This window comes from Panulirus ornatus, chromosome 5 (genome assembly GCF_036320965.1).
Source record: "Panulirus ornatus isolate Po-2019 chromosome 5, ASM3632096v1, whole genome shotgun sequence".
NCBI lineage: Eukaryota > Metazoa > Arthropoda > Malacostraca > Decapoda > Palinuridae > Panulirus > Panulirus ornatus.
Genome location: NC_092228.1, coordinates 32,961,810 through 32,972,974, shown reverse-complemented (window position 1 = coordinate 32,972,974; position 11,165 = coordinate 32,961,810). Strand labels below are relative to the sequence as shown.

The window sequence follows — 11,165 nt, the reverse complement described above, 5'->3', positions numbered from 1 at the left end:
CCGGATTTCTATAGAACGTACGTGGGGGCAATTGTATCTAAGCAATTATCTAATACGATAATGATAATTCCCATAACTTTTATGTAGCACAGGGTACAGAAATGTATGTAACGTGAAACCGGTAAAATTAACATATCTAACATAAAGCTTTTAATTTTGCAGATACATAAATGTTTTACATGTAGAAATCAGTCATATCTTCTACAACCAATAAATATACCATTCAAATTTTATATTACAAGGTTTTCATCCGGCTTTTACTCATTAAAACGATATTGCCTACAGAAAAGTAATATAGTTATTATCAGCACAAGGTTTACAGAAGTTATGAGTTTATATTCTTCAAAACTTTAGTACGATCCTTTATGTATACTTTGAAAAATAGACCTGTTTATTTTACTGTGATGAACACGAATGAAAAAAATTATCCGCGTGTTACTTAGAAATAATATTTATGAATTAAACTAAAGTATTTTTCAGAGAAAATGTTTACTGATATAAAAAACAAACAAACAATCAAGTTTGATAAACTAGAGTTCATTAAATGACAAATAAAGAATATGATATGTGAATTTCAACAATTTTATTAACATCACAAAACCAAATATATAACCCATACAATATAAATCATCAAAAGTTATAAAAAAGAAGCCCTCTCAAGACGTAAGCACTTACAGTATCGGCGGAATCCGGTAACACCTCTTGAATATCATGTGGAAGACAGAGTAGAGTGGCTAGGCTCAGAAGCATGTTCTCCACTTCAACTGACTAATGATATGTTAAGACAACACAAACCACATACATCGATTGTGAGGATGGAATCCGGGATGAAACATCTATAACTAGAAAGGTTAAAGATACAAAGATGGTGAAATACCTTGACCCGGGATCAGTAGCAACTGTGGCAATGGACACACCTTTGTAATGCTTGATCACTTACAACTGATCAACTTTAATACGAAAGTTTTAGGTATTATCCTTCAGGAAAACTTTTTACAAATATTCATAAAACACATATATATGTTAGATATACACTATCTCTAGAATATATCTTTACCTGGGACGTGTAACACTTGTGTGGGTAGACACAACTTTGTAATACATGATCTATTACACGAAATGAACTTCACTAACGAAGAGTTATACAACGCGTCATTGGAGAACATTGATCAAATACATATACAGAAATTTTATGTTAGATAAAAGACATTCTTGATAGTAAACATAAGAAATGATGACAAAAGATAAGGGACGTACAGGTAAATATTTTGTTAAAAGCTGAAATACTCCTGCCTTAAACTGGCTCCTTGTTCTTTTTGTTTTATTTTGATACCCAGGGGAAAATATATTCTCTGGTCTATTTATATGTATGTTCATGTTTTTCACAACTTCTTTTTTAATCTTTAATCTTTTAGGATTCAGGCTTAAAGATCTTGGTTCTGAACAACCATTATAATGCAACACAATACATATTTATCATAAACAAATCATTCATCACAATAACCATTATGTTTGCACCAGATTCTTTAAGTCCTCAGTCACGTTTGTTAATATGAAAGAATTTTTCCTCTACTGACGAGTGGCTCCGTGGTGTAGTGGTTAGTACATCTGTCTCGTAAACAGTTGGTCCGGGTTCGATTCCCGGCGGGGCCTTTGTTTCCAATCTTTTTTTATCGTAAATACTCGTAAGTAGGTTCTCTCTCTCTCTCTCTCTCTCTCTCTCTCTCTCTCTCTCTCTCTCTCTCTCTCTCTCTCTCTCTCTCTCTCTCTCTCTCTCTCTCTCTCTCTTATTTTTTCTGACCCAGGAATGTGTCTTCATTCTTCATATCTGGACTCATACTGGACGATGGTCAATAAAGATCTACAAATCTTTCGTCACAGTCCAGACACAAATGATTAGATATAACAAGAGAGTATAACGCTTCGTAAGGTTGTAGTATATCCAGGCTATGATTTAACTGGAGGAAATCACACAACTTGATATTGTCAGAGACAATTGATGATTCTTGTTTTGTTCCCGTGATGTCAGGGAGACGTTAAGTCTATCCACGAGGCCCTTGCTATCTACCATCCACCAGTGGCTTGTTCTCACAACATGAGAGGGGATGGTAAGTCCATCATGGGACACTTGCTCTCACAACACCAGATGTGAAGATAAGCCTGATACCAAACAACTTACTCTCACAACATCAGACAGAGAGGAGAGTGTCTCCAGACACACTTGCTGCCTCCTAACCATTAGTGTCTTACTCTCACAACATCAGACAGAGAGGAGAGTGTCTCCAGACACACTTGCTGCCTCCTAACCATTAGTGTCTTATTCTCGCAACATCAGACAGAGAGGAGAGTGTCTCCAGACACACTTGCTGTCTCCTAACCATTAGTGTCTTACTCTCACAACATCAGACAGAGAGGAAAGTGTCTCCAGACACACTTGCTGCCTCCTAACCATTAGTATCTTACTCTCACAACATCAGACAGAGAGGAAAGTGTCTCCAGACACACTTGCTGCCTCCTAACCATTAGTGTCTTACTCTCGCAACATCAGACAGAGAGGAGAGTGTCTCCAGACACACTTGCTGTCTCCTAACCATTAGTGTCTTACTCTCACAATATCAGACAGAGAGGAGAGTGTCTCCAGACACACTTGCTGCCTCCTAACCATTAGTGTCTTACTCTCACAACATCAGACAGAGAGGAGAGTGTCTCCATCCAGACACACTTGCTGCCTCCTAACCATTAGTGTCTTACTCTCACAACATCAGACAGAGAGGAGAGTGTCTCCAGACACACTTGCTGTCTCCTAACCATTAGTGTCTTACTCTCGCAACATCAGACAGAGAGGAGAGTGTCTCCAGACACACTTGCTGCCTCCTAACCATTAGTGTCTTACTCTCACAACATCAGACAGAGAGGAGAGTGTCTCCAGACACACTTGCTGTCTCCTAACCATTAGTGTCTTACTCTCACAATATCAGACAGAGAGGAGAGTGTCTCCAGACACACTTGCTGTCTCCTAACCATTAGTGTCTTACTCTCACAACATCAGACAGAGAGGAGAGTGTCTCCATCCAGACACACTTGCTGCCTCCTAACCATTAGTGTCTTACTCTCACAACATCAGACAGAGAGGATGTTATGCCTCTTATCTAACCTGACACATCAGCCGGGGTCTCAGGACGTTGATAAGGTCATGGTCGGATCCCCTTATGTATCTATCATGTGACCTCAGGTCAGTTATTGAACGTTATCGCTGATAATACAGCGTTGTTAGGGGTTAATGATGGCAGTTATCAACCTCGCTTAGACACACACATACACACGAACAAGGTTGTATATAAGCCCGGCTGGCTCAGTCCATGGAGCACGAGACTCTTAATCTCGGGGTCGTGGGTTCGAGCCCCACGTTGGGCGGTAACTGTTCTCTATGATGTAACATGAAACAGCTTCTGAACATACCACCCACCGCTCGTCTAGATCAACCAATCTGCCATGGTTCCATGAACTGTTTAAACAGTTCAAGCGAAGAGAGAAAGACAGACAGAGAGAGGTAAAGAGAGAGATTACCAGAGATTACATATGCACAACAGGTAACACAGACCTAATTACCTTCCACCAGCTAAGAAAATAGCTTTGCCATTCAGCAGGGTCAGCGCGTACTGCTTAACCGAGCCGAGCGCGCCAAACTTTTTCCGTTGCTTCTCGGCAAGTACTGCATGCTGAGCAGAGTTACCAACTGCTACCAGCAGTTACCGCTTTTGGCGCTAGATCGAGCACCTAAATTTCGTATTTAGCACCTTAGCTCGTTTTATTTTGTATTTAACTCCAAATTTAGTGTTATTTCAATGTATGAAGAAATTCAAACATCAATCAAAATATGTTAATGCTATTTAGTAAGTTTATTCTAAACCTATTGATACAACAAGGAAAGCAATACAAATATTGCACGTATTTCATGTTCGAGAAATTTTTGAACAAGTTCAGTTAGGGTGTATTCTACGGGCTCCTCCTCCTCAAGTGTCCCGTTCAGTTCAGGTTCAGTCGGACTCTGGGTGGCGACAGAACTATCCGTGGGCCATGATGGACAGTAACACTGGTTGTGTGTGTGTGTGTGTGTGTGTGTGTGTGTGTGTGTGTGTGTGTGTGTGTGTGTGCAGACCATTACATTCAACGAACACAACAATGAGTAAGAAATATGCTCAACATTTTAGAACAGAGTGGTTGAAAGACCCTAAATATGAAAAGTGGTTAAGAGAAATAGAAGGATGACACAAAATGTATTTGCAAGTACAGCCATCGTCCGTCGCCTGCCAAACTTAGTGACACTGAAAGACACAACAACACAGCTAAACATAAGAAAGCTGAAGACTCATTCAGTACTCAAAGACAAACCACAATTCCGTTTGAAAAAGTGAGTGATGACGCACGAGAAACTGAAGGAAATGTGTCACTGTTCACTGTAGAACATTGTAAATTACGTGTTGTTCATCATCTCAGCTGTTCATTACGTGTTGTTCATCGTCTCAGCTGTTCATTACGCGTTGTTCATCATCTCAGCTGTCATTACGTGTTGTTGATGATTTCAGTAAGCTGTGTAAAGCAGGATTTGCAGACATTAAAGGATGCAAGAATTTCAAGTTAAAAAGGTAAAGTGTAATGTAGTTGTGTGCAACGTGCTTGCCCCGCATTTTAACAGTGACTTAAAAAAGTGATGTAGACAATCAGAAGTTTAGCTTCTTAACTGATGAAAGTAATGACATAACGGTAACGAAACTATTGGGTATCGCTGTCCAGTTCTATTCTGAAGGTAAGAATAACATTGTAATGAGTTTCCTGGACCTTGTTGAGCTGACTGACTATAATGCTAATGGGATATTTGATGCCATCAAGGAGTCCTTGAAAAATAATGGGTTAGATTTACAAAACCTTGTCGTAATTAGCACTGACAATGCTTCTGTGATGACAGGTGTTAACAGTGGAGTGTATGATACACTCAAGTTAGAAGTTCCTCATCTGATCCTGATCAAGTGTGTGTGTCATCCTCTACAGCTAGTTGTCTCATGCTGCAGCACAGTATCTCCCCAGGAACCTGGATTTTATCATCAGAGAAACTTATAATTGGTTCTCCTACTCTGCCAGTGATGGTCAAGCTCCAATGAAATTTATACAGCTAAACCAGACTCGATGGCTGTCAATTGAATCAGCAGTTGTCATAATGCTGCATCAGTGGGTTGAACTTATGACTCACATTGAAATGGCAAGAAATGATGAAAGGTGTTACACATCCCTAAACCTCCATGATATATTTTGTGACGAGAAAAACTATGCCTTCATGATATTCAGTGTGTAAATGAGAAATTTGAAGCTGAGGTACAGGATCCTAGCAAACTGCTAAGTGACCTTATTCAACTTATTGATTCTATAAGTTCTAAGGTCCTCATCCCAGGCGGAAATTGAATGAAGGAGATTCAATAGAGAGTTACTTAGACCCACATGCGTCCTTGAGGAACGAGTTTGAAAAGAAGATGGCACAATGTAAGCTTCCTGATGAAAATGATATCCAATGAAGATACATACAGTTTGTAGTGGTGTTGGTGAGACAACTTCGTCAACGTTTGCCAGATAATGTCCAAGTGTTACAGTCAATGTCATTACTGAGTACAATTGAATGTCTGCAACCCATAAAGCCTGGAATACTGGAATTAGCAAAGATGTTTACTGATAACGAAGAAATTCTTACACGCATTGAGTTCTAGTTGAGGAAACCTTATCACGTATTGTGGAAGCAGAACACTGCCGCCCTAGCACTCTGCACTGAAACAGCCTCGTACAAGGATGCAACAGGAGGAAATCGGTAACCTCTCTGAGTTGGCTTTGAATATGCTGGTATTGTTTCACTCCAACGCTGATGTTGAGCGAATCTTTAGTTATATCAACATCGTGAAGTCAAAGCTTCGAAATAGACTGAGCATCAAAAGCTTAAATGCAATACTATCTATCAGGTATGGACTAATATGAAATGGAAACTGTTGTTATGATTATAAACTGCCTGAGGAAGTACTGAAAAATACTGAGTTATTGAAAAGATATGAGTTATCACAACCACAACCTGGACCCTCACATAGACCACCACAACCCCAGGACGAAGAGACTGTGGATTGGTAATTAGCAGATCTGGAATAATGGTGAGTATTCTAATGTTAAAGCAGTCAGTCGTACCTGTCATTAATCATTTGGCACGTCAGAGAGCAGAAAGCAGAAATAATTCGAAGAGCATTTTTCGCTGTCATTTGAGTAAGTTTAGTGCGTTTTTTTTTAGCGCTTTTCGAGAATGAAACTAGCGCCATATAAAATTTTGAGCTAGCAAATCTGATGCTAAGAAGGTTTCAGTAGCTCAGGACGAGTGTTCGAAGTGTTCTGGTTATCCGATGTGTTTTATCTTGATCACGAAGTGGGACAGAAAGAAATACCTAACTTGATGAATATGAGAAGTTTCCTGGGCTCTGGGATCCCCAACATGGCTCGTACTACATCATTACAATCAAGTATGATCGCTGGGTTAGCACTGCACAGGTTATTGTATGTATGTACCCCGAGAGAAGCGGAGAAGAAATGTGAAAAGTTTACTTGACAGCTTCAGAAGAGAAGGGTAAGCTATGTCACTAATTAACTATCAAAAGTTAAAATTGATGACATTATATGATCAATAATAACCATAGATGAATTAATTATCATATCATATATTACAGATAATTTCCATAATCCTCTTTCTTCAGGCACACAGAAAGTGTGTACGTCGAGTTGGTTTGCTTCCAAGCACAAGGCGTTTCTGATGGACAGGGATGAACCCAGAGGTGAGTAATTGAAAACAAACATTTTGAAATATTTATTTCATTAGAAGAAAATATGTATGAGTAAAAAGTACTGTAAAGTATTTACAAAATATATGAAGTATGATGTTACTGCTATCATTTCCTCTTCTATTTTGCTATATCTGTCTCTGACACTTTCACATCAATATTTCGTAACGTACAAAGTAAAATTATTTCGAGTCTCGTTCACCATCATTACTGTGTTACGTTCCTGGTGGGATGACAGGATGACATGTCAGTATTGCTTCCCAATCTCCAGCTACCAGAAGGAAAGCTGCCATCCTCGTCTTCATGGTCAAAAGCTCCACGTGGTGTGTAAACATTTCTGAAACTTTGGTTTTTCTGAGAAAGTTTTGTAGGCAACAGTGTTTGCCTTTTTTGGCCGTAAATTGTAAGTTTTCTGAGAAATCCAAATATGAAGCCGAAATTCCAAAGACCATTTCTACTATTCTTCTTGCGTATCTGAGGCGCAGATTGAATACTCTTTCATTTGTTCTCGTCTCCTGGTTCCCCGAATGAGGCTTCATTGTGCAGTTTAGTAGAAGAAATGCCTCGTCGGCTACAAAAAGCGTATGACACTACTTTATCCTCGCCGGTTAGCAGTTAGTCTTGATGCAGGCCTTGCCTTCTATCTAATAACTTCTTATGAAGCAAAGTGTCAAAAAGTCACTGCTACTGTGAGATGGTCTTCAATGATGCTATATGTGCTGTCCATAGCACCAAAACAATGAAGGAGTTGGCACTTTTCTTGGAATTTGGTCGATATGTGTGGATTTGGCATCGGATGGAACCATAGAAGCGGAAGTGAATCAGAGGGTGAGGGAGGGGGCGAAAGTTCTGGGAGCATTGAAGAATGTATGAAAGTCGAGAACACTATCTCGGAAAGCAAAAATGGGGATGTTTTAAGGAATAGGGGTTCCAACGATGCTATATGGTTGTGAGGCGTGGGCTATGGACACAGTTGTAGGGAGGAGGGTGGATGTGCAGGAAATTATTTATGTATATATATATATATATATATATATATATATATATATATATATATATATATATATATATATATATATATATATTTTTTTTTTTCTTTTCTTTGTCGCTGTCTCCCGCGTTTGCGAGGTAGCGTAATATATATATAAATATATATATATATATATATATATATATATATATATATATATATATATATATATATATATATATATATATGTATATGTATATATTTCCTTAGTCGCTGTCTCCCGCGTTAGCGAGGTAGCGCAAGGAAACAGGCGAAAGAAATGGCCCAACCCACCCCCATACACATGTATATACATACATCCACACACGCAAATATACATACCTACACAGCTTTCCATGGTTTACCCCGGACGCTTCACATGCCCTGATTCAATCCACTGACAGCACGTCAACCCCGGTATACCACATCGATCCAATTCACTCTATTCCTTGCCCTCCTTTCACCCTCCTGCATGTTCAGGCCCCGATCACACAAAATCTTTTTCACTCCATCTTTCCACCTCCAATTTGGTCTCCCACTTCTCGTTCCCTCCACCTCCGACACATATATCCTCTTGGTCAATCTTTCCTCACTCATTCTCTCCATGTGCCCAAACCATTTCAAAACTATCTCTTCTGCTTTCTCAACCACGCTCTTTTTATTTCCACACATCTCTCTTACCCTTACGTTACTTACTCGATCAAACCACCTCACACCACACATTGTCCTCAAACATCTCATTTCCAGCACATCCATCCTCCTGCGCACAGCTCTATCCATAGCCCACGCCTCGCAACCATACAAAATTGTTGGAACCACTATTCCTTCAAACATACCCATTGTTGCTTTCCGAGATAATGTTCTCGACTTCCACACATTCTTCAAGGCTCCCAGAATTTTCGCCCCCTCTCCCACCCTATGATCCACTTCCGCTTCCATGGTCCCATCCGCTGCCAGATCCACTCACAGATATCTAAAACACTTTACTTCCTCCAGTTTTTCTCCATTCAAACTTCCCTCCCAATTGACTTGACCCTCAACTCTACTGTACCTAATTACCTTGCTCTTATTCACATTTACTCTTAGCTTTCTTCTTTCACACACTTTACCAAACTCAGTCACCAGCTTCTGCAGTTTCTCACATGAATCAGCCACCAGCGCTGTATCATCAGCGAACAACAAATGACTCACTTCCCAAGCTCTCTCATCCCCAACAGACTTCATACTTGCCCCTCTTTCCAAAACTTTTGCATTCACCTCCCTAACAACCCCATCCATAAATAAATTAAACAACCATGGAGACATCACACACCGCTGCCGCAAACCTACATATATATATATATATATATATATATATATATATATATATATATATATATATATATATATATATATATATATATATATATATATATATAAATATATATATATGTATATATATTTATGTATATATTTGGAGCGGGGGGCTGGAAATCCTCCCCTCTCTTTTTTTTTTCAATTTTCCAAAAGAAAGAACAGAGGGGGCCAGGTGAGGATATTCCAAAAAAGGCCCAGTCCACTGTTCTTAACGCTACCTCGCTAACGCGGGAAATGGCGAATAGTTTAAAAGAAAAAAAAAAAAGAAAAATATATATATATATATATATATATATATATATATATATATATATATTTTTTTTTTTTTTTTTTTTGCTTTTCGCTGTCTCCCGCGTTTGCGAGGTAGCGCAAGGAAACAGACGAAAGAAATGGCCCAACCCACCCCTATACACATGTATATACATACGTCCACACACGCAAATATACATACCTACACAGCTTTCCATGGTTTACCCCAGACGCTTCACATGCCTTGATTCAAGCCACTGACAGCACGTCAACCCCGGTATACCACATCGCTCCAATTCACTCTATTCCTTGCCCTCCTTTCACCCTCCTGCATGTTCAGGCCCCGATCACACAAAATCTTTTTCACTCCATCTTTCCACCTCCAATTTGGTCTCCCTCTTCTCCTCGTTCCCTCCACCTCCGACACATATATCCTCTTGGTCAATCTTTCCTCACTCATTCTCTCCATGTGACCAAACCATTTCAAAACACCCTCTTCTGCTCTCTCAACCACGCTCTTTTTATATATATATATATATATATATATATATATATATATATATATATATATATATATATATATATATATATATATATATATATCATTCAGTTATTTATCTTGCTTTGTCGCTGTCTCCCGCGTTAGCAAGGTAGCGCAAGAAAACACACGAAAGAATGGCTCAACCCACCCACATACACATGTATATACATACACGTCAACACACGCAAATATACATACCTATACATCTCAACGTATGCATATATATACACACATAGACATACACATATATACACATGTACATAATTCATACTGTCTGCCTTTATTCATTCCCATTGCCACCTCGCCACACATGAAATAAAAAACCCCGCCCCCTAATGTGTGCGAGGTAGCGCTAGGAAAAGACAAGAAAGGCCACATTCGTTCACACTCAGTCTCTCGCTGTCATGTAACAATGCACCGAAAACACAGCTCCCTTTCAACATCCAGGCCCACAGAACTTTCCATGGTTTACCCCAGACGCTTTACATGCCCTGGTTCTATCCATTGACAACACGTTGACCCGGTATACCACATCGTATATATATATATATATATATATATATTTGTTTTTTGCTTTGTCGCTGTCTCCCGCGTTTGCGAGGTAGCGCAAGGAAACAGACGAAAGAAATGGCCCAACCCACCCCCATACACATGTATATACATACACGTCCACACACGCAAATATACATACCAACACAGCTTTCCATGGTTTACCTCAGACGCTTCACATGCCCTGATTCAATCCACTGACAGCACGTCAACCCCGGTATACCATATCGATCCAATTCACTCTATTCCTTGCCCTCCTTTCACCCTCCTGCATGTTCAGGCCCCGATCACACAAAATCTTTTTCACTCCATCTTTCCACCTCCAATTTGGTCTCCCTCTTCTCCTCGTTCCCTCCACCTCCGACACATATATCCTCTTGGTCAATCTTTCCTCACTCATTCTCTCCATGTGCCCAAACCATTTCAAAACACACTCTTCTGCTCTCTCAACCACGCTCTTTTTATTTCCACACATCTCTCTTACCCTTACGTTACTTACTCGATCAAACCACCTCCCACCACACATTGTCCTCAAACATCTCATTTCCAGCACATCCATCCTCTTGCGCACAACTCTATCCATAGCCCACGCCTCGCAACC

At 39.7% G+C, this 11,165-nt stretch overlaps 1 non-coding gene across 1 annotated transcript; it reads left to right on the top strand.

Moving 5' to 3' along the window:
• Window positions 1–1,581: 1,581 nt before the first annotated feature.
• TRNAT-CGU (transfer RNA threonine (anticodon CGU)) lies at window positions 1,582–1,653 on the top strand. The gene has a single exon. It is a non-coding gene; the product is annotated as a tRNA-Thr (tRNA).
• The last annotated feature ends 9,512 nt before the right edge of the window (window positions 1,654–11,165 follow it).